The following is a 25,251-nucleotide window of genomic DNA, read 5'->3' as shown; positions in this document are numbered from 1 at the left end:
CAGAAATGAATTTGAGATGGTTCTTGGGAGATGCACTTTCTTTTCACTATGAAAATGCTTTTAATGGTGGTGTCTGTACAGTGTGTGATATAAAGTCAGGAAGAACTCTAAGTGCACACACAGAGAGACCTGGTTATCAGAGAAAAGATTGTGAGTAAATAGAGTTCCCACTGCTTCCCCACTTTACCCAGTGTCCATGTCTGAAGGCTCTAGGCCACCTTCCTCTTGGCCTCTTTCTCAACCTTTCTCTCCTCCATGGCTGAGATGTCCTGGTATTACTGATATTGGGACACCAAGTTGTTCATGTTGCTCTCGGCCTTGGTGAACTTCATCTAGTCCATGCTCTTGCCCATGTGCCAGTGCAGAAAGGCTTTGCACTGAAACATGGCCGTGAACTACTCAGACATGTGCTTGAACAGCTCCTGGATGGCCTTGCTGTTGCTGATGAAGGTGGCAGACATTTATAGCCCCAAAAGTGGGATGTCACAGACAAATGTTTTTACATGGTTGGGGATTCACTCAACAAAGTAGCTGCCGTTCTTGTTTTGGGCATTAAGCATTTGCTCATCCAACTTCTTCATGGACATGTAGTCCGTGAACACCGTGGCCACCTTTAGGCAGGGGTCTCAGGGAGCCATCATGTTCTTGGCATCAAACATCTGCTGGGTAAGCTCAGGCACTGTCAGGGCCTGGTACTGCTGGCTGCCGTGGATGGTCAGCAGGGTGAAGCCAGGCATAAAGAAGTGCAGGTAGGGAATGGGACCATGTACTTAGCTGGTTTCTGCAGGTCAGCATTGAGCTGAGTGGGGAAGCTTAGGCAGGTAGTGACCCCACTTATGGTGGCAGACATCAGGTAGTTCGGGTCACCATAGGTGAGTGTGGTTAGCTTTAGGGTTCAGAAGCAGATGTTATGGAGAGTTTCATTATCAATGCAATAGGTCATAGCTGTGTTTTCTACCAGTTGGTGGACTAAGAAGGTGATGTTTTAGGGCTCCACCCCCATATCTGACACCTTGCGCAAGGGCGCCACACTGAACATGTTCAAGATCCTGTCTGGATACTTCTCTGGGATCTTGCTGATGAGAAGGGTACCCCTCTCAGGCCCAGTCCCTGCTCCCAGGGAGTGGGTCAGCTGGAAACCCTGCAGGCAGTCACAGCTCTCAGCCTCCCTCCTCACAATGTCCAGCACCGAATCCACCAGCTCCGCACCTTCTGTGTAGTGCCCATTGGCCCAGTTGTTTCCGGCACCACTGTGATGGAGGATGAAGTTGTCCAGCCGTAAGATCTGCCTGAAGGAGCCTGAGCACACGAGAGTCCACGGTGCTGGGCTCCAGATCCGTGAGCTCAGCGTGGGGCACATACTTGCCACTGGTGGTCTCATTGTAGTAAACACTGATGCACTCCAGCTGCAGGTTGCTATGGTAGAACTAGTTGCCAAACTGACCGGTTTGCAGGTGCACGATCTCTCTCAAGGTGGCAGCAGTGGGGATAGAGGCGGTAGGATAGTCACAGGAGCAGAGGCTCAGGCCTGCAGAGTGCTGGAATCCATTTTGTATCCGGAGAGAACTATATACGATTTATAAACTGACCCTTTAAATTCAGATCTGATATCCTATATCTGTTGATGTGTTAATATTAGGTTGGTGCAAAAAGTAATTGCAGTTGATGGTAAAACTGCAATTACTTTTTGCACCAACCTATAACTTGGGAAAACCTTTAGATCACTCCTTTTTGTTTATGAACAAATAATATTATTTTGCTACTTTATATGGGGATAAAATATACCTTAGTAATAAGAGACTTTTTTCCCCAAAATATATCATCTTCATCTCCCTAAAGCCAAACTGTTTTACCAACTTCATTATGATTTGCATTGAGCAGTTTATTTTTCTTGCAAGGTCAGGCAATTCCTGTCTTCACTTGCTGATGGACAGATGCATATAGGAAAAGGCATTATGGTTATTAATGAAGTGAAAGTAGTAATTACAGAAAGATAATCCTGAAGTAGTCTTCTGTAAGGGAGTCCAATATGTCACATGAGTCTTCACTTAGAGTGACAAAATTATAATAGATTTTGGAAACTTTAATTTTCTTGTGCAGGCAATTTCGAATTAGCTGTTCTCTTTGTCTTTATTAGCTACATAGAGTTTCAAAAAACATCATGTATTTACTATAACTTCTGAATCACAGGAAAGTTTTACTTGACCTGAAAAATGACATGGATCTATATATACCTTCACTGCTTATGTATGAAACAAAATGAACTTAATTCTCTGAGAAATGAACTTCCCAGTGGCTTTGGCTCAATTTTCCTTTAATGATGATTCATGTAGTTTCAGAACTCCAAAGGTCACTAAAGGTTGTGTCTGTGCAAATTTGAGAAGTCTGCCAGCTCAGAAGATAACTTGAGGCAGTTCTGTCATCCTCTTGTGTTACCAAAGGATCTGCAAATCTGTAAACATGAAGCTTCATATTCCCCAAAGTAATTTCTTCAAGGAGCAACAAGAAAACCGTAGTTGGAAAGATAAAATACAAAATAATGTTGACAATTACAAAAAAGATATATAGATGATTTCAGTAAATTAAAACAAAAGGGGAGTAAGCTCTTCATTAAACTTTTGGTATTTTTTTCTGATATAGAGTATTAACATTCAACTTATTTTTACTTTGATGAAATAGGACCTCTACGTCTGTGTGTGTGCATATGCATGCGTGTGTGCACACTTGCTCACGTGTGTGTCCCTGTGTGGTGTGGTTTTGTAAAATCACCCAGATGATTCTAAGGCATTTCTCTCTTTCCACCACCTCCCCATAATCATTGATATAATGTCTCATTTTCCTTTAAAGACAAGGTTGGAATATTGCAGAGGGTAAAAACATAAGCCCACAATATAGGCATGCTAGAATGAAAAAGCTCCTTTAGTTTATTATATTTGTAAGTAACAATTTAACCCTATTATCAGGGTTAAACTATAGGCAGTTTCTAACTAAAAATAACCAAACTCAAATAAAAAATAGTAACATTTATTTGTAATAAATAATACCTAGTTCAATTATAAAATTTCTAGTTGTAGAACTCTACTATAAAGTAATATACATACTACTTTCTACAGCAATAAAGAAAACAGATTGCATATTTTAGTGTCTCATAAGTACATGATATTAAAAGTTTACCTTATAACTCTGTTCTATCTTTTTTTCCTGATTGTGTCTTTTGTTGAATTAAAAAAATGTATCATTTCTATAATTTGGGGACTGTTTTTACCCTTCACAAAATAATCATACTGGATTTGTTTTGGAGGGTTGTTTGTGCTTTCCTTTTAAATTGGCTCTAGATGATTTTCAGTGAGGCAAGTACCAGGGTACCCTACTCTTCCGTTGGTGGTAGTTGATTCTCTTGCTTTAACTGTTATTGTTAATGTATTTCACAAGGCATCTCCTTTTGCCTTAGTTCTTCTGCTACTTGCACTCTGATTTTTTAAACAACTTTATCATCTCCAGCACATCTGAGGGATAAGACATATTCCCCCAATGATAGTGGTTCATCATGGCCCTGGTTCTGAATCATGAGATCATGCCACTGTTGTAAGCACATTAGATCCTACAGGGATGTGTGTGTGTGTGTGTGTTTATGCACGTGTGTAATGTATGGTGTGGTTTTATAAAACCCTCCAGATAATTCTGAGGCATTTCTCTCTTTCCCCCATCTCCTCATAATCATTGACATAATGTCTCATTTTTCTTTAAAGGTGAGAATTTCCTTGGCTTATCCTTAAGTCTTCTTTTAACATTTGAGGACATGACTCTCCTCTTTTACAATTCTTTATGGTGCTGCCTTTTTAGGGACTCCCTTTTTTCCCCAGTTTTGGAAATCCTTTCTCTAATCTACAGTACTTCTATACAAGTAAGAGGAATTAGAAGCATGTATCTCAATTAATGTCCTTTGTTGGGAAGAGGCCCCCCAAAATCTAGCCATAAACTGGCCCCAAAACTGGCCATAAGCAAAATGTCTGCAGCACTGTGACATGTTCATGATGGCCATAATGCCCACCCTGGAAGGTTGTGAGTTTATCGGAATGAGAGCAAGGAACACCTGGCCGGCGCGGGCGGGGAAAACTCGCTTAAAGGCATTCTTAAGCCACAAACAAGCATGAGCGATTTGTGCCCTAAGGACATGCTCCTGCTGCACTTAACTAGCCCAACCTAATCCTTTATCTCAACTGTCTGTTCATTTCCCATTGGGATACTTTAGTTAATCCCGTTTCCCATAAGGGACACTTTTAATTAATCAAGTATCTATAGAAACAATGCTAATGACTGGCTTGCTGTTAATAAATACGTGGGTAAATCTCTGTTCAGGTCTCTCAGCTCTGAAGGCTGTGAGACCCCTGATTTCCCACTTCACACCTCTATATTTCTGTGTGTGTGTCATTAATTCCTCTAGCGCCGCTGGGTTAGGGTCTCCCTGACTGAGCTGGTCTCGGCAGTCCTTAGCATTAATATTGACAAACAGACAAAACACAGGAAACCATAAAATAACTCTGTAATTACCCCATTGGCACTGAGTTTGCTATTCTAGAGGGTCATAGGAAAGGTTTTCCTCACTGGAAACAGAGTTCTCATTGGCATGTTGTGGTAACAACACAGAGCTACTAAACAGAAATTTGGTTGCAGGAACAGCTTTATCGCCTTTGCCTTACGTTTAAAAAGAGACGTTTAAATCATTTATTTTCTCCTTTTTGTTTTTGGGCTTTTTAAACTTTTTGAAATATCCTTCTAGAATTCTCATTGGTCTAATGTTCTACTTTACATGTTCATTTACAATCTCTTGGAAGTATTTCTGTTTTTGTTGTTGTTGTTTGTTTGTTTGTTTGTTTGAGACAGAGTCTCCCTCTGTCGCTCAGGCTAGAGTGCAGTGGTGCAATCTCCGATCACTGCAATCTCTGCCTCCCAGATTCAAGTGATTCTTGAACTCTAGCTGGGACTACAGGCATGGGCCATTACACCTGGCTAATTTTTGTATTTTTAGTAGAGACGGGGTTTCACCATGTTAGCCAGGCTGGTCTTGAACTCTTTGCCTCAAGTAATCTGCCTGCCTCGGCCTCCCAAAGTTCTGGGATTACAGGCGTGAACCACTGCACCCACCCTGGAAGTCTTTTCTAATTCTTCCACTAGTGTGAGGCATTGCTTAACACATTTTTATCTTCTTTACTAAACTGTAAGCATATATAGAAGTCAACAAAATGTTACACATTCTTAACCTCTAACACTTAGCACTGTCTGGCATATTAATAAATGACTGAAGAAACTATATTCCCATTTTTCTTAGATTATTTGTTCTCTTGACTTGTATTCTAACTTTTGTATTAGTTTTTTTTTTTTTTTTTTTTACATATTTTAAAAGCCTCTACCCTTGTTCTTGGCAGTATGTTATTATATGTCATATGAGATACAGATATATAGATATATATACACGCATGTCAATAAATGGATCTATACATAGCTATGTATGTCACATGCCATATGCTTGGGTTTAGACTGTATTGCAAAGTATCTTTGTCATTGTCACTCATCATGTCTCATATATTTGATGTTCTTAAGATTAGAACCATGGTGGGAAAATAACATAAGGGATATGTAGTCAGCCTTGGTTTACTTATATTTATTTCCTTAGCAGCACATTAAGCGTGAGGATGCCGCTTCCATGTTTCACATCAACATCTTTAGTTATCTTTGCAGTGTTTCTGGTAGCCACTAACTTTCTATGGTCTTAAAGAGAAAATGATGGCCTTAGCAAAAGCTTTTTTTTAAAAAAAGATCTAAACGTAATGAACATTCTTTCCATTTTTTTTCTTTTAGTGTGTTTTACAATTTCTCTTAAGTTTATCAAACATGCATTGTGTGCCTAGTTGGACTCCATCTGGTGTCTCATGTCATCTGCTATTATTTCTATGTGGTTTAAGCCTCTATATTTCTTAACAATTAATTTTAAGAAATGTTATTGCTACTTCAGCTTCCTTGTATTAGTCATTTCACCTTTCTCTAGAGTCATAAAAAACTCCATCAGGGTTGGTTCAAGAAAAATAAATCCCAATCAAAGTCGAAGTTCCCAAGTACGACCAAAAATAATGGAAAACAAAAATGTACGAGACGGTGGAGGCCATCAAATTCAGGTGGGGAGTCAGAGAACCCATGTCTGAATCTTGGCCCTAGGATGTATCAACGTGCGCAAGTTACTGAACTGATGAACCTCCCTTTTCTCATCTTCTTTTAATAATGGGGACGTCTTTTTCCATTATGCAATAACCTTGTAAAGCTGCTTCCACTGGCTTGGCACTTACAAAATGCTTCAGTACAACTCAACACACAATTGTGTCATCACCGGGCCTGACCCTGGCAAGATAAAGGGGAAAAGGAACGCCCCTGGCCTCAGAGTTCAGTCTCATCTGGCTCCCACCCCACCTTTGACCCTTTCCTTCAAATCATGGTGCCTTCCCAATAGATCCCAAAGAATGCTGATGAGTGATGTTCTTCGGGTCTCATGTTGGAGAAAGTCTTGATGTGAGGTTGCAGATGAAGGTCTATGATTTGGAGAACATTCTATTAATAGAACTGTAAGCACAGATGGCCCAGAGTTCTTTTCAGGGACAGCTTTCTGAACCACATCCATGGCAGCTGGTTCACATGAGATGGTCTTTACCAGTGGAAGAAGGAATCAGGTGGCCTGGCACAATTTCAATTGGGTGGCACTCTGTGAAATTAGACACTATTTAGCATATATTTGCTGGTTTGTGATACAGATTATCTTGTGATTCTACAGCTCTTTCCTTACAAAAAAGCTCCACTTGCTTGCAGCTTAGCTAGATTACTGTCCCGCTAGCGCCTACTTTCCTTCTATTTGATTAATGGCATTTATGTTTCAGAGAAAGGTAAATTAAAACTAAAGATTAAAAGCAGAATTTGATTTAAAAACAGCGTGATGTGACATGAGACTATGGAATGAGCAAATACTCTACGTGCTACCAATGTTGTTTGGTTGAAATTAACATCATATTCAACACTGCTCTTTGCCAATAGTCACTAGGTGAAAAAAACATTCAGACAGGGAGAAGGGTCAGTGATGTCTTTAAATGAGATTCTTTTGTTGAGCTGGAGTAAGAGAATGGGACTGCTTTGGTCTGTATGTGTCCCCTCAAAGTTCTGATGCTCAAATCCTAACCTCCAGGGTGATGGTATTAGGAGATGGGCCTTTGTTAGCTGATTAGGTTTTCCCAATGTGGGTTGGGTGTCTGGAGACACCAAATCTACTGGCACTTTGATCTTGGACTTCTTAGCTTCCAGAACTGTTAAAAATACCTTTCTGTTCTTTATAAACCACTCAGTTTATGATATCTTGTTGAAGCAACTGGAACACACTAAGACAGGGCCAATGGGATTTTTACTATTTTAAGTAGTCATATGATGAACTACTATTTTAAATACTGTAATAAAACAAAACCACAGCAACAACAAACTTTACTGATGTTCTGTACTGGAAATGTCTTGTTTGCTGCAAGACTCACAGAACTTGCAAGCTGACATTTCTTCTTGCCGTGAAATTTTTATGTTAACTGCTTGGTCCACAGGCTTGTTTTCTTCCAGTATCTGTCACAGGATTCCTACTGCAGGCTCCGTTTGTGACCTGTGATTGGTGGGGGCTGTGGTGATTGTGGATGGAGAAAAGGAGTCCTTGTTTATTGCTTTTTAAACCTGAATAATTTCCAGAATTACCTAGACCTTATAAAAATTCACATTTCTCGCTTCACAATTCTGATTTTCTAAGTCCAGTGGGAAGCTTAGGAGTACATATTTTTATAAACCTTCTTAGGTGAATCTATTTAGGTTGGTGCAAAAGTAATTGCGGTTTTTACCTTTACTTTCTATAGCAAAGCCCACAATTACTTTTGCACCAAACTAATAATAAAGAACCAGAATTAAAACCAGAAGAAGATGTGCTTCTGGTCTTGCTTCTAGTAACTAGATTCTGGCATTTTTATCTTGTCCCCCATTCCTAGGAACTAAATCATGGGTAAGTTAGTTTAGTGCCCATGTCCTTTTTTTGACACACTGCCTAGAAAACTTTAAAACTGTGCTATTGCTGGGCATAGTGGCACATGCCTGTAATCCCAGCACTCTGAGAGGCCAAGGTGGGCAGATCGCTTGAGGCCAGGAATTTGAGACCAGCCTGGCCAACATGGCAAAATCTTGTCTCTACTAAAAATACAAAAATTAGCCAGGCATGGCAGTGCACACCTGTAATCCTAGCTATTCGGGAGGTTGAGGTAGGAGAATCGGGAGAGTCGCTTGAACGGAGGAAATGGAGTTTGCAGTGAGCTGAGAGTGCGCCACTGCACTCCAGCCTGGGTGACAGAGTGAGACTCTGTCTCAAACACACACACACACACACACACACACACACACACACTCACCACAAAACTGTGTGATTTACTTTGTTATCTCCAGTTGGCTTTCTTTCCAGTTATTTTCACCTGGAACAAAGTCTTAAACTTGAACTCCCAATACCCAGGGCCATATGGAGGGGACAGGATGCCTTGCTGTAGATCTCTTTGGATATGCAATCTTGCCTCCTCCTGGGTTCGCTGACACTGTCCTTGCTCTGTCTCCACCTGTCAGAACATCTACTTTTGTTATATTGGATGTCCCTTACTTGAGCTTTCTGCACTACCACCAGTTGCCTGACAAATCCTTGCAAATTTAGGCAGGACAGTGATCACCTGCAGCATGAGTTAAATAGATTTTTGCATTCACTCACTCCAGTCAATAAATCAGAAATCCTGGGAACTGGTCACAGGAATCTACATTTTTAACAAGTAGCCAAGTCTTTCTGATACAATTACTCCTGGACCACACTCTAAGAAAGGGAACCTAGAACTAGATTCATTTCCCTAAGTTCAGTTTCTATCTCGTGGGTAGATCTTATTTTAAGTCTTAACTTAGGTAAGTCTCATCCATCCTGTTACAGTTAACACACCACCCATGTGTCTGTGTGATGAAATACACTAGCATTAAGTTAATCCAAATGTCACCTCTTCCAATTCTGATCTTCCCCACTTGAGATGTATCTTGCCCTCTCCTGGACTTTCATAACTATTTGTTCATCTCTTTAGGTAGTCTTCATATCTCATTGTCTTTTATAGCCTTTTATCCAACTTAACAGGCTTTGAGCTTCTTGAGGCAGGTCTAGGTCTGGGTTTTCTCTGTTTTCAGCACTTGGCGCAGTGACACAGGCCTGGTACATAGCAGGTGACCAAAAATGCTTATTGAATAAAAGAGATATAGTGCTGGATGCTGCATTTGGAACTGGAGGTATAAGAAAGTCCTGTGATTTTCAGAGGTTTATTCTTTTCTTAGAAAGTAGTGATTTGAAAGCATTTTAAGACTTTCCTTGAAAACGTTAGTTACAGAAAATTTTTCTAAAAAGAAGAATAATTGGTTGTAATAGTGAAAAGAGGGAATATTCCAAGAAGGACCATAAAAATGATAATGCTTAGTCTTTCTGTCTAGTCACAACTTTGGTAGATTGTTTATAGATGGGACTTGGCAGACTGTTTATAGATAGGAATTATTTGGCCAACATGAGTTAGGCCACAACAAAACTGTGTTTTTGAAAACAGTGTGTGCAATACCTTACTCCCCATAGTATTTGCCTGTTTTTAGGTCAAAACAAACTAAATCAGCTAGCTTCAGAAATTGACCCCTCAGAAACATTTTTTCAGAATGTTTGAAACACTTTCTTTCAAGAGAGACCTCGATGTTGGACACTATTTTTCCATTTCAATGCACAGAGAACTGAGTTTTTTCCGAAGCGCTCCATAAAACTCCCTAAGAAGCAAAAGACCAATTCACCTGACCATTTCTTCTACAATGCAGCTGATAACCAGGTTTGGACTCTTGGTTTTATGTATTTCTTTTCCTTTTCATCAAGGAAAGGGACTAAAGGAAATAAGTTTGTGTTAGTTTCTTCACGTATTTCTCTTTCTCCTCTTGGCCATAAGAACAAAAAAGCTTTACAGTGTTACTCACAAAATGAGGTGGTAAAACTAAAGCTGCAGGCATCTGTTTTCAAAAAAATTAGCCAGTATCAGCAAATGTATAATAATTACTAGAAGTCCTAAAGTGTTCACCAGTTGAAGAAGTGGGATATGCGAGTTGATGTAACTCAATAGCAAGTTTCCAGTGGAAAAGTCTATTAAAAAAAATCATACAAGTTAGTTTAACAGACTTTAATATGAAGAATTACCAATCACTTTTTAGGGAACTGAACATTTAAATACGTAAAAGTAGTGATTCAAAGAGTGTTTTAGTGCTGTTATAACAAAATACATGAGACTGGATAATTTATGAAAAACAGAAATGTATTCCTCACACTTCTGATGGCTAGGAAATCTAAGATCAAGGCATTGTCAGGTTGGGGTTTCTGGTGAGGGCTGCTCTCTGCTTCCAAGATGGAGCCTTGCTCAGCATCCTCAGGAGAAGAGGAACATAGTGTCCTCACATGGAGGAAGGTAGAAGGGCAAATGAACCGGAACAATGCATGAAGTCCTTTTATAAGGGTCTTAATACCACTCATGAGGGAGGAGCCCTCAAGATCTAATCACCTCTTCAATGTTCCACCTCTTACTGTCATCACATTGGGCATTAAGTTTCAATACCTGAATTTTGGAGAGGACACATTCAAACCATAGGGCAAAGGTGGTAACTGCAGGAAGTAGGTTTGCCCCTAGGGCTTGGCAAAAAGAAAAAAGACTGGGATTATTAAATTTAGAAGTCAATAGAAGAGCTTGTAAAATTGGGATCTGGACTTTGAGGAGGAATGTTTTGGGTTACCAAGTAGCACCTCAGGAACTTGCAAGAGGGTACCCATGGAACCCGAGAAGCTTAAGGCTATAATATAGATGAACAGAAATCTCTGTTCCTAAGATGCTCACAGTGTAGTGAGGAAGGTAATAACATATGCAAAGGTAATTTGCAAATTGCAAGATATTGTATAAAAATAAATTTATACTACAATTATTTATAATAAATTTCAAATGTATGTATCATGAACATTCAAATGAGACATTCTGGGAGCAATCTAGATGTGATATCTTCTGCCCATTGTCAAACTGGTGTTAGACTATGGGACCTAAATTTTGCTTTGTAATATACAATAATCAGTTATAAACCTATACACCACAATCGGTTTCTAAATTTATTTAATTAGGACCTAGACTTATTAAAAGTAACATAAATTTCACAGTATGTGCCTCATTGATATTCATAATTTGTTTATTATAGCCTAGCTTTCCTGGGTCAACTTCAGAAGGTTCTAGTGACTATTGAGCTTCTTGAGGGGGTTGGATAGGGTGGAGCCAAGAGAGGCGGGAAAGTGTTGCTGTTGTCATATTTTTTGAGAAATTGTTAAACACACAGAAACAGAGATTGAGTCATTAAATACAGGGAAGATAATGTAAACTAAGTGTTTTCCTCATTTAGTGATTCTAATTTACTGTCTCAGGGGCAAAAAATTATTTATCACAACTTCAAGAGTTAGAAAATAGTTCCTTAACAGTCCACAGATTACACATACTTTCAGGTGAAAAATGATTTCAGGTAAGTCTTTCTCAGCTGTACTTAAAAACACAGGTGGCAAAATCAATGTTTATATTTTGGTTGATTACAAGAGAACATGAAATTTAATTATGAAATAATAGGCACAGAGAATACTTCCTTTTGGTTAGGATAACAATCTTTCCCTGTACAATTTCATCCCAGAAATCAACTGATTTATGTAAATGCCACATAGATATTCTGCATTTTGTCAAAAAGAAAATATGCTACAAATATCTGCATAGAGGATCTCTCCCTGTAATTAGCTTCTCATTATGCAGCTCATCCCTCAATCCACTCAAATAGTCCTCTATGCTAATTGCACAATATTTCATTGTTAGCAGAAAGTGCAAATAGCATCCTCATCATTTAACAGAAGTTAGTTCCTTAATACAGACCTTTTGTAAAATGAAGCACATTTTCTGGCACATCTATGTTAAAGAAAAATAGTATTCATGACACTTGAAAAAGATAGTAGAGAAGACTTCTCTACTACAAAGGGGTTTTGTGGTAGGAGTGAGAAATCTGTCTCAACTCCAAATACAATAAGGACAAGTGGAGATTTTTAGCCAAGGAGTAGGGTTAAGGGGTGAGGTGGTCAAGTGGATAGAAAATTACTAAGAGGAAACATCAAGGATGAGGATAATTCTTGCTAAGTCTACTTGCCAGGATGATTGCTGAAGGCAGGCCAGAGTGATAAGATATTGAGGGTGGGAGAAGTGGGAAATTGATATTAAGGGTGGTAGATTTTTGCTAACCTGATACAGCAGGATTCTTTCTAGAAGTGGACTAAACCAGATGAACCCAAAAGCCCAAAAGTCAGACCTCAGTTTAGAAGACTTCAGAAAAGACTGACTTAGAGTTAGGTCAAGGAAGAGTCTTTGTCAATAGCACTTAAAATAGTTATTGACTGATTTATTAAATTTCTTATAATTAAAACATAGGTAGGTATATTTTAAGTCACACTTTATATTAGTGTGATCTGTTACGCAACAGTTTGTCTTCTGAATACCTCAGTATTTCTTTGGCTTTCTCATTTTTACCTTTAAAACTTTAAACGAATGGCATTAAAATTACTTGTGGCATTTAATGACATGACTTTTTAGGAATTATGAATTATAAAGATAGTCTATACTTAGAATATTTAGGGTCTTTTTGCAATTATTCTCATCTGCCCAAGAGCAATTCTTATTAATAAACTAATAACAGTAATTCTTAGAGTAAACCTTTGAGTCTTTCCTATGTGACAGATAATGGGTTAAAATCTTTACATTATTATTATTATTATCATCATTATTATTATATAACAGTTTATTTCAGCCATCACCCATCAGACAAGTATGCTTTTGTAGAGGACTACGTGCTTGCAAACAGGGTGTTCCTGATAAGTCCTGCTCTTGCAAACGAAGCAGGGCGTTCCTTCCCTGTTTACAGGGAGGACAAAGGAGCCAGCTGCTAACAGCAGACACTGGGGGCTTGTTTATGTGTAAACATCTTGAAAATCCAGAAAGTCAGGGAAAGGTCAGAAAAACAACAATGTGTCTTGTGACTTGGCAACATTCCACAAACGACTGTATAAAATAAAGCAGAGTGCGCCATTCGAGGCGGCCGCCATGTTTGTCTTGTCTTGTGTTGTCTTGTGTGTTCATTCCTTTGTTTAGGAAACACGCAGACCCCAACATGCTATTGCCATTTTTCTCCATTACACATAGTACTGTGAGTAAGAGCAGTCGTGGCAGAATTGCTAGGAGAGAAGGCATGAACTTTTTTTTTTTTTTTTTGAGTCTCACTCTGTCTCTGGGCTGGAGTGCAGTGGTTAGGCTCACTACAACCTCAGCCTCCTGGGTGGTATGAGCTTTTTCTTTCTTTCTTTTTTTTTTTTTAATTATACTTTAAGTTCTGGGATACATGTGCACAACGTGCAGGTTTGTTACATAGGTATACATGTGCCATGTTGGTTTGCTGCACCCATTAACTCATCATTTACATTAGGTATTTCTCCTAATGCTATCCCTCCCCCTGCCCCCCACCCCAAGACAGGCCCCCATGTGTGATGTTCCACCCTGCCGTGTCCAAGTGTTCTCATCATTCAATTCCCACCTATGAGTGAGAACATGTGGTGTTTGGTTTTCTGTCCTTGTGATAGTTTGCTGAGAATGATGGTTTCCAGCTTCATCCATGTCCCTGCGAAGGACATGAACTCATCTTTTTTTATGGCTGCATAGTATTCCATGGTGTATACATGCCACATTTTCTTAATCCATTCTATCATTGATGGGCATTTGGGTTGGTTCCAAGTCTTTGCTATTGTGAATAGTGCCACAATAAACATATGTGTGCATATGACTGTGAATTGATTTGGTCCTGGAATTTTTTTGGATGGAAGGCTGTTAATTATTGCCTCAATTTTAGAGTCTGTTATTGGTCTATTCAGAGATTCAACTTCCTCCTGATTTAGTCTTGGGAGGGTGTTTGTGTCCAGGGATTTATCCATTACTTCTAGATTTTCTAGTTTATTTGCATAGAGGTGTTTATAGTATTCTCTGATGGTAGTTTGTATTTCTGGGGGATTGGTGGTGATATCCCCTTTATCATTTTTTATTACGTCTATTTGATTCTTCTCTCTTTTCTTCTTTATTAGTCTTGCTAGTGGTCTATCAATTCTGTTGATCTTTTCAAAAAACCAGCTCCTGAATTCATTGATTTTTTGAAGGGTTTTTTATGTCTCTATCTCCTTCAGTTCTGCTCTGATCTTAGTTATTTCTTGCCTTCTTCTTGCCTACTTTTGAATTTGTTTGCTCTCGTTTCTCTCGTTCTTTTAGTTGTCATGTTAGGGTATCAATTTTAGATCTTCCTGCTTTCTCTTGTGGGCATTTAGTGCTATAAATTTCCCTCTACATGTGCTGCTTTAAATGTGCCTGAGATTCTGGTACGTTGTGTCTTTGTTCTCATTGGTTTCAAAGAACATCTTTATTTCTGCCTTCATTTTGTTATTTACTCACTAGTCATTCAGGAGCAGGTTGTTCAGTTCCCATGTAGTTGTGTGGTTTTGAGTGAGTTTCTTATTCCTGAGTTCTAATTTTATTGCACTGTGGTGTGAGAGACAGTTTGTTGTGATTTCTGTTCTTTTACATTTGCTGAGGAGTGCTTTACGTCCAACTGTGTGGTCAATTTTGGAATGAGTGTGATGTGGTGCTGAGAAGAATGTATATTCTGTTGATTTGGGGTGGAGAGTTCCGTAGATGTCTATTAGGTCCACTTGGTGCAGACCTGAGTTCAAGTCCTGGATATCCTCATTAACCTTCTTTCTTGTTGATCTGTCTAATATTGACAGTGGGGTGTTAAAGTCTCCCATTATTATTGTGTGTGAGTCTAAGTCTCTTTGTAGGTCTCTAAGGATTTGCTTTATGAATCTGGGTGCTCCTGTATTGGGTGCATATATATTTAGGATAGTTAGTCTTCTTGTTGAATTGATCTCTTTACCATTATGTAATGGCCTTGACTCTTTTGGTTTAAAGTCTGTTTTATCAGAGACTCTTTATTGGTTTAAATTCTGTTTTATCAGAGACTAGGATTTCATTCCTTGCTTTTTTTTTTTTTTTTTTTTTTTTTTTGCTTTCCATTTGCTTGGTAGATCTTCCTCCACCCCTTTATTTTGAGCCTATGTGTGCCTCTGCACGTGAGATGGGTCTCCTGGATACAGCACACTGATGGGTCTTGACTCTTTATCCCATTTGCCAGTCTGTGTCTTTTAATTGGGACCTTTAGCCCATTTACACTTACAGTTAATATTGTTATGTGTGAATTTGATCCTGTCAGTATGATGTTAGCTGGTTATTTTGCCCATTAGTTGATGCAGTTTCTTCCTAGCATCGATGGTCTTTACAATTTGGCATGTGTTTGCAGTGGCTGGTGCTGGTTGTTCCTTTCCATGTTTAGTGCTTCCTTCAAGAACTCTTTTAAGGCAGGCCTGGTGGTGACAAAATCTCTCAGCATTTGCTTCTCTGTAAAGGATTTTTATGTCTCCTTCACTTATGAAGCTTAGTTTGGCTGGATATGAAATTCTGGGTTGAAAATTCTTTCCTTTAAGAATGTTGAATATTGGCCCCCACTCTCTTCTGGCTTGTAGAGTTTCTGCCGAGAGATCCGCTGTTAGTCTGATGGGCTTCCCTTTGTGGGTAACCCGACCTTTCTCTCTGGCTGCCCTTAACATTTTTTTCCTTCATTTCAACCTTGGTGAATCTGACACTTATGTGTTTTGAGATTGTTCTTCTGAAGGAGTATCTTTGTGGTGTTCTCTGTATTTCCTGAATTTGAATGTTAGCCTGCCTTGCTAAGTTGTGGAAGTTCTCCTGGATAATATCCTGATGAGTATTTTCCATCTTGGTTCCATTCTCCCCATCACTTTCCAGTACACCAATCAAACGTATATTTGGTCTTTTCACATAGTCCCATATTTCTTGGAGGCTGTGTTCATTTCTTTTTACTCTTTTTTCTCTAAACTTCTCTCATTTTATTTCATTAATTTGATCTTCAATCACTGATACTCTTTCTTCCACTTGATCGAATCGGCTACTGAAGCTTTTGTATGCGTCACATAGTTCTCATGCCACGGTTTTCAGCTCCATCAGGTCATTTAAGGTCTTCTCTACACCGTTTATTCTAGTTAGCCATTTGTCTAATCTTTTTTCGAGGTTTTTAGCTTCCTTGCGATGAGTTCAAACATCCTTCTTTAGCTCAGAGAAGTTTGTTATTACTGGCCTTCTAAAGCCTACTTCTGTCAGCTTGTCAAAGTCATTCTCTGTCCAGCTTTGTTCCTTTGCTGGCGAGGAGCTGTGATCCTTTGGAGGAGAAGAGGTGCTCTAGTTTTTAGGATTTTCAGCTTTTCTGCTCTGGTTTCTCCCAATCTTTGTGGTTTTATCTACCTTTGGTCTTTGATGTTGGTGACCTACAGATGGGGTTTTGGTGTGGACGTCCTTTTTGTTGATGTTGATGCTATTCCTTTCTGTTTGTTAGTTTTCCTTCCAAGAATCAGGTCCCTCAGCTGCAGGTCTTTCGGAGTTTGCTGGAGGTCCACTCCAGACCCTGTTTTCCTGGGTATCACCAGCGGAGGCTGCAGAACAGCAAATATTGCTGCCTGATCCTTCCTTAGGAAGCTTTCTCCCAGAGAGGCATCCGCCTGTATGAGGTGTCAGTTGGCCCCTACTGGGAGGTGTCTCCCAGTTAGGCTACACGGGGGTCATGGACCCACTTGAGGAGGCAGTCTATCTGTTCTCAGAGTTCAAACACCATGCTGGGAGAACCACTGCTCTCTTCAGAGCTGTCAGACAGGGACATTTAAGTCTGCAAAACTTTCTGCTGTCTTTTGTTCAACTGTGCCCTGCCCTAGAGGTGGGGTCCACAGAGGCAGTAGGCCTTGCAGAGCTGTGGTGGGCTTCACCCAGTTCGAGTTTCCCCAGTCACTTTGTTTGCCTACTCAAGCCTCAGCCATGGTGGACGCTCCTCCCCCTGCCAGGCTGCTGCCTCGCAGGTTGATCTCAGACTGCTGTGCTAGCAGTGAGCAAGGCTCCGAGGGTGTGGGACCCACTGAGCTGGGTGCAGGATATAATCTCCTGGTGTGCGGTTTGCTATGACCGTTGGAAAAGCACAGTATTTGGGTGGGAGTGTCCTGATTTTCCAGGTACAGTCTGTCATGGCTTCACTTGGCTAGGAAAGGGAAATCCCCTGACCCCTTGTGCTTCCCAGGTGAGGCAATGCCCTGCCCTGCTTCAGCCTACCCTCCATGGGCTGCACCCACATCCAACCAGTCCCAATGAGATGAACCAGGTACCTCAGTTGGAAATGCAGAAATCACCATATAAAAGAGTTCCTATTTCTCCACAGCCTCATCAGCATCTGTTGTTTCTTGACTTTTTAATAATTGCCATTCTGACTGGCGTGAGATGGTATCTCATTGTGGTTTTGATTTGCATTTCTCTGATAATCAAAGATGTTGAGCTTTTCTTCACGTTTGTTGTCCATATAAATGTCTTCTTTTGAGAAGTGTCTGTTCATGTCCTTTGCTCACTTTGTAACTTTTTTTTTCTTGTAAATGTGTTTAAGTTCCTTGTAGATTCTGGATATTAGACCTTTGTCAGATGGGTAGATTGCAAAAATTTTCTCCCATTCTGTGGGCTATCTGTTCACTCTGATGATAGTTTCTTTTGGTGGGCAGAAGATCTTTAGTTTAATTATATCCCATTTGTCAATTTTTGCTTTGGTTGCAATTGCTTTTGACCTTTTCTTCATGAAATCTTTACCTGTGCCTATGTCCTGAATGGTATTGCCTAGATTGTCTTCTAGGGTTTTTATAATTTTAGGTTTTACATTTAAGTCTTTAATCCATCTTGAGTTAATTTTTGTATAAGGTGTAAGGAAGGGATCCAGTTTCAATTTTCTGCATATGGCTGTCCAGTTCTTCCAGCACTGAATAGGGAATCCTTTTGTCATTGCTTGTTTTTGTCAGGTTTGTTGAAGATCAGATGGTATAGCTGTGTCATCTTATTTCTGAGATCTCTATTCTGTTCCATTGGTCCATGTATCTCTTTTTGTACCAATAACATGCTGTCTTGGTTACTGTAGACTTGTCGTATAATTTGAAGTCAGGTAGTGTGATGCCTCCAGCTTTGTTCTTTTTGCTTAGGATTATCTTGGCTATATGGGCTCTTTTTTGGTTCCATGTAAAATTTAAGGTATTTTTTTTTTTCTAATTCTGTAGAGAATGTCAATGGTAATTTAATGGGAATAGCATTGAATCTATAAATTGCCTTGGGCAGTATGGCCATATTCACAATATTGATTCTTCCTATCCATGGGCATGGAATATTTTTCCATTCATTTGTGTCCTCTCTGATTTCCTTGAGCAGAGGTTTGTAGCTCTCTGTGAAGAGGTCCTTCACTTCCCTTGTTAGCTGTATTCCTAGGTATTTTATTCTCTTTGTGGCAATTGTGAATGGGAGTTAATTTATGATTTGGCTCTTTGCTTGTCTATTGTTGGTGTATAGGAATGCTTGTGATTTTTGCACATTAATTTTGTATCCTGAGACTGTTGAAGTTGCTTATCACCTTAAGAAGCTTTTGGGCTGAGATGATGAGATTTTCTAGATATAGGATTGTGTCATTTACAAACAGTGACAGTTTGACTTCCTCTCTTCCTATTTGAATATGCTTTATTTCTTCCTCCTGTCTGATTGCCCTGGCCAGTACTCCTATTATTATGTTAAATAGGAGTGGTGAGAGAGTTCATCCTTGTCTTATGCCAGTTTTCAAGGAGAATGCTTCCAGCTTTTGCCCATGCAGTATATTAGCTGTGGGTTTGCCATAAATGGCTCTTATTATTTTGAGGCATGTTCCATCAATACCTAGTTTATTGACAGTTTTTAACATGAAGGGATGTTTAATTTTATTGAAAGTGTTTTCTGTATCTATTGCAATAATCATGTGGTTTTTGTCTTTAGTTCTCTTTATGTGATGAATTACATTTATTGATTTGCATATGTTGAACCAGCCTTGCATCCTGGGGATGAAGCTGACTTGATTGTGGTGGATAAAGTTTTGATATGCTGTTTCTGGATTCAGTTTGCCAGTATATTATTGACGACTTTTGCACCAATGTTCATCAGGTATATTGGCCTGAACTTTTCTTTTTTTGCTCTCTCTCTGCCAGGTTTTGATATCAAGATGATGCTGGCCTCATAAAGTGAGTTAGGGATGAGTCCCTCCTTTTCAATTGTTTGGAAAAGTTTCAAAAGAAATGGTATCAGCTCCTCTTTGTACCTCTGGTAGAATTCAGCTGTAAATCCCATCTGATTCTGGGCTTTTTTATGGTTGGTAGGTTACTCATTACTACCTCAATTTCAGACCTTGTTATTGGCCTATTCAGAGATTCAACTTCTTCCTGGTTCAGTCTTGGAAGGGTGTATGTGTCCAGGAATTTATCCATTTCTTCTTGATTTTTTAGTTTATTTACATAGAGATGTTTATACTGTTCTCTGATGGTTGGTTGTATTTCTGTGGAGTCAGTGGTGATATTCCCTTTATCATTTTTTGTTGTATCTACTTGATTTTTCTCTCTTTTCTTCTTTATTAGTCTAGCTAGTGGTTTATTTTATTCTATTTTTTCAAAAAAACAGCTCTTGGATTTGCTGATTTTTTGAAGAGGTTTTCATGTCCCTATCTCCTTCAGTTCCTCTCTGCCTTTGATTATTTCTTGGCCTCTGCTATCTTTGGGGTATGTTTGCTCGTGGCTCTCTAGTTCTTTCAGTTGTGATGTTAGGGTATCACTTTGAGATTTTTCTAGCTTTTTGATGTGGACATTTAGTGCTATCCATTTCCCTTTTAACACTGCTTTAGCTGTATCCCAGAGATGCTGGTATATTGTCTCTTTGTTCTCACTGGTTTCAGACAACTTCTTGATTTCTGCCTTAATTTCATTGTTTACCCAGGAGTCATTCAGAAGTATGCTGTTCAATTTCCATGTGGTTGTGTGGATTTGAGTGCGTTTCTTAATCTTGAGTTCTAACTTGTTTGAGCTGTGGCCTAAGAGACTGTTTGCTACGACTGCAGTTCTTTTGCATTTGCTACTTCCTCATACTTCTGGTTCAACCAGCCCTCATTTCTTCCAGCCACCATGACCCTCTATAACCCTTAGACAGGTCAATCATGCTTCCCCTTAGGGTATTTTTGTTATGTTTTCCACTCCTTTGGATTATCTTGCCTCAGATAACTGCTTGGCTCCCTCTCTACCTCAAGTCTTTGCTTAAATTTCACCTTTGCAAAGTGGCCTCTTCTGACTGCATTAATACTAAACCTTTACCATTTCCCCTTCCACCATCTTGCTGTCCTCTACTTTCAACCTTCCTTTCCATGGTATGTCATGCTTTACTTCTTCTTTATTACCAGCACTAATTACCTTCTACAACATATAATTTACTTATTATTGTGTTGTTTGTTGAATCTCAGCCTGCTCCCTCCACAACGCAATCTCCTGGGGTCTAGGATTTACATTTATTTTGTTCCTTGATATATCCCAAGTATCTAGAATAAAGCCTAGACAATCATACACGCTCAGTAAATATTTGTGGAATGCATTAAAATTAATCATCAAATTGAATTTTTAAGGGACTTATTGTTAGGAAATGCCAAAGTCTAAAAAGAGAGCCTTGAGTGCTTATAATCAAAGGCAATTATCAGCTCTTCCAAGTATGCCAAAAGGAAGAAAGGTACTAAAGCCATGCAGCCCCAGGAAGGGAATCATCTCCCATCCCCTGCCCCTGACTTCCCCCTCCCCTACCCCCAGGCTCCCTTCAGGTGTGTCAAGAAAGTCTTCAGAACAAGAACAACTGTAACCACCCAGATTGCCTCTGGGGGCCTCATTCTACTGTAGAGCAAGGAATCGTTACCCTTCCTCCTGACAGGGATTAGTAGCACAGACCACTCACAACTCTGTGGCTCTTCCTTTTCTCTATTTTTTCAAAGAAAGCTCTTATTATTATGAGGATATTGCTATCTTTGACGGTGGTACTTTGAGTGTGTTGGGATGATAAGATTTCTCATTAATTGGGACCACTGACTACTTGTTGGGCCACGAGGAACCACAATTGGAACTTACCAAGAAGAATTTGCAGCCCTTAGAGCTCTGAAACTCAGCACAGTACCCAGAAACTGGACATGACTGTTGGTGTTTCCTTGAAAAGAGGATGGTGTATTATTTATTTTCAATTGAGCATAGAATATTTGTGTGGGACTATATGCGTCATGTTTGGAATTGGATGTATGCAGAAAAAGAGAAAGTGTGTGGTCCTGGCCATTGATGAGGATGGTTTGTAAGGAACAATAATTATTAGTTTGAATTTTTAAAATGGAAACAAAACACAATCAGAAACACGTACAAATTATAATAGATTGATGGCATATTACAAAGTAAATAAACTCAAGTAACCAACACTTAGATCAGGAATGAATATGGGCAGCATTTCAGAAGCCCCTCTGCCTTAGGCCAATTACATGCCCTTCCTTCTCCCCAGAGGTGACCACTCTAACATTGGCCTCTAACATCATAGATTACTTCTGCTTGTGTTTGGCTTCAATAAACGGAATCATGCAGTTTGTGTTGTTTGTGTATCTTGTTATTTTGAATAATATGTTTGTAAGATTATTATGCTTTTTTTTTTTTTCAAATACCAGGGCTTTTTTTTCTTCCTTTTCATGCTGTGTAGTTTTCAATTACCATGCATACCACAATTTAACCATTCTACTGCTTATGGGCATTTGTTCTTTTATATACATTTTTAAATACGTGTATACATTTCTACTGGTTATCTAGGAGTGGGCTGTGGATTTGCTGGGTCATAGGGTAAATATTCTTGCATATATTCAGATTTGGTAGATGCTGATAAACATTTCTTAAAGGTGATTGTACCAACTTGCAGTCCCACCAGCAGTCTTTGAGAATGTCATCTATTCTGCAATTATCATCAGTTGTTTTAATTTTAGCTACTCTAGTGAAGGTGTAATGGCATTTACTGTGATTCTATTTGCATTTTTCTGCTGACAAATGAGAAGTGAGCACATTTTCATCATTTGCTTTATTTTGTTTTTGTTTTTTGACCATCTGACTGTTCTCTTTTACTATTAAATTTTCTTTCTTATTGATTTACAAGAGTTCTTATATATTACAGCTACAGATCAACCTTTTGATAATATATGAATTGAAGATATATATACACACACACACACACACACACACACACACACACACACCCAACCTATGGATCAATTTTTCACTTCCTTAATATTATCATTTGGTAAACAGAATTATTAAATTTTAATGAAGCTTAATTTCTGTATTTTATTTTATGACTTTTGCATTATTGTGTTTTCATTATGAAGTGTTTGCTAACTACAAGGTCATAGAGATAGTCCTCTACAGTGTCTTCCAGAAGCTTTATTATATACCCTTTTACATTTAGCTCTATAGCAAATGTGGAATTGATTTTTATAAAAAGTACAATGTTAGGAGTCAAGTTTCTATTTTTTTCTATTTTAATGTACATTTAAATAGCACTATCTATTGAAAAAATACCATTTCCCTATTGCTTTGCAGTGTTACTTTTCACAAAAATCAAATATTCATATATGTGCAGGTCTATTTTCAGACTCTCTGTTTTGTTTCATAGTCTATTTTTGTAGCTTTGCACCAATCTTATACTATTTTAGTATTGCCAGTTAATATTGCCAGTCAACTATTGATTTATCATAACACAACTCTTCTAACTTTATTCTTTTTCCATAAGACAATTTTGGTTGTTTCCTGGACTTTTGCATTTTCATACATATTTAAGATCATTTTGACATATTCCATAAAAAATTCTTGCTAGGATTTTGATTGACAGTTTACTGAATCTATAGATAAATTTGCAGAGAATAAATATGGTAACATTATTGAGTTTTCCAATTCACATACATAGTACATTCTTTAATTTTGATGTTTTAAATTTCCCTGTCAATGTTTTATAGTTTTTTTGTAGTGATCTTACATGACTTTTGTTAGATTTATGCCAACTATTTGTAATTGTTTGATGCTATTGTAAGTGATGTGTTTTAAATTTTACATTTCTATTTTGTGTTACATAGAAATTCATTTTTTTAATTAAAAATGATTAATCAATTTAAAACTTGACTTTTAAAATTATTTTTAATTTTTTTTTATTTCTATAGGTTTTTGAGGAACACGTGGGATTTGGTTACATGAGTAAGTTCTTTAGTGGTGATTTGTGAGATTTTGGTGCACCTGTCACCTGAGTAGTATACGCTGAACCCAGTTTGTAGTCTTTTATCCCTCTCCCCATAATTGATTTTTATGTAATAAATTTGTAAATAGAAACATTACTTATTCATTTACTTATTAACTGTACTTATTAATTATAATCCTTATAGATTCTTTTGGATTTTCTATGTTAATACTTATATCATTCACAAATAAGGACTGTTTCATTCTTTTCTTTTAACTCTTATACATTTCATTGTCATTATTCATGGTAGTTCTATTCTATAAGGTGCTATAAGTTATATTCTATAAGGTAGTGACAAACATTGGATTAGTGAATGCTGCATCATTGCTCCAAGGAGAAATACAGGGTTAAGTTGCTGTGCACCTCTGATCACAACTTTTTAAATCAATATATCCACATAACCTTAATATATATTGTTGATTCATTAACACTGAACTCATGGCATTCAACACTGTAATGATGCCTGAATAAAGTTTACGTAGCACATATTTTTCTGCATAAGGCATGTCACAGCCTTCTGACTAAGGAACAGTAGATAGCACTTCAGCACTATGCTTGGGGGCTGTTTTAAACAGTATAATTGCCAGTAAAAATACAATAATGTGGAACTAAATAGACCAAGGAAAGGACACTTGTTTAAGGTATGAGCGCTGAAACAAAAAGGCGAAGCAAGACCTGTTCACCCTTAGCTGGAAACGTGAGGATTGGTGAGTCAAACTTTGCACTGCTCTATAGGTGCCTGTCAGTGTCTGCAAAAGTGCGGAACTGATTTTGAGTGACAAATTTCTGCCAGTAGGTAAATTTGCAAAAACTGAATTCTTGTAGAATTCAGAATTCTTTCGCAGTTAACTTTTTATCAAATTAAGGAACTTTTCCTTTATTAGCAGTTACCACAGTTTTTAAAACTATTAATATGTATTTTATTTAGTTATAATTAAGTGAAAACCTCTGCCATTTTCCTGAATGAGAAGACAATTTTCTTAAGTCAATTAATTTATGAATTTAATTTAGTTCCAATTCCAAATCTAAGAGGGGTGTGTGTGTGTGTGTGTGTGTGTGTGTGTGTGTATGTGTATTGTGGATGTGTGTTTGTGTGTGTATAAGGGGTGATGGGGAAGGAAACTAAAAAATCATCTTTACAAAAAATTTTTAAAAATCTTAAGAGTGCCCTATACTTTGGGTGGAAAATACAGAGAGTTACATTTTAGATTAAAATATTGGCTTTTACTTTTATTGTCACACTTCTTAGGAATGTATAGTGGACTTTGTTATGTGTACCTAGCTCCCCCTTCAGGCGTGGAGGACTGTCACTCCAGCTGCTGGCTGTGCTGCCATCTGATAGCTCTCAGCTGTCAGCTCTCTTCAGCATTGTCTCTGTTCACAAGAGTCTCTCCTTGTCCAAGAGCCCACCCTATTCCCAGAGCAGCCCACAACCAATAACTGATGTGGGGGTATCGTGGCCCAATACTCTGTCCATACTGGAAGGCTCCTCACTTCAGAGTGTCCCATGGGATCATCTGAGGACTTCATGGAGACTAAATTCCCTCTCTGCCCAAGCTTACTTTCTTTCCTTCCCTCCCCCTGGTGTTGAAACCAAGAGCACTTTTTAATAAAGTCCTGCATGTTAATCTCCACCTCAGAGTTGGCTCCAACCTACCTTCGGGTACTTTTGGTATATAGTGTGTAGGGGCCAGGTATGCCCAACATCCTGCAATGAGGACTGTCTTGCCCAGCAAAGAATAGTCTTGATTTTGTACAGTTTTTAAAAATA

The 25,251-nt window shown here is 38.5% G+C and overlaps 1 non-coding gene and 1 pseudogene across 1 annotated transcript; both read right to left on the bottom strand.

Annotated features, from left to right (window-relative positions):
• Window positions 1–515: 515 nt before the first annotated feature.
• On the bottom strand, window positions 516–6,670 carry LOC100429520 (tubulin beta-4B chain pseudogene; annotated as a pseudogene).
• A 1,217-nt stretch (window positions 6,671–7,887) lies between these two features.
• Window positions 7,888–7,945, bottom strand: MIR548J (microRNA mir-548j). The gene has a single exon (NR_128373.1). It is a non-coding gene; the product is annotated as a microRNA mir-548j (primary transcript).
• Window positions 7,946–25,251: the final 17,306 nt, after the last annotated feature.

Source organism: Macaca mulatta, chromosome 4, assembly GCF_049350105.2.
Source record: "Macaca mulatta isolate MMU2019108-1 chromosome 4, T2T-MMU8v2.0, whole genome shotgun sequence".
Classification (NCBI taxonomy): Eukaryota; Metazoa; Chordata; class Mammalia; order Primates; family Cercopithecidae; genus Macaca; species Macaca mulatta.
Note: the sequence above shows the minus strand (reverse complement) of the source record. Positions and strands in the feature narration are given on the sequence as shown.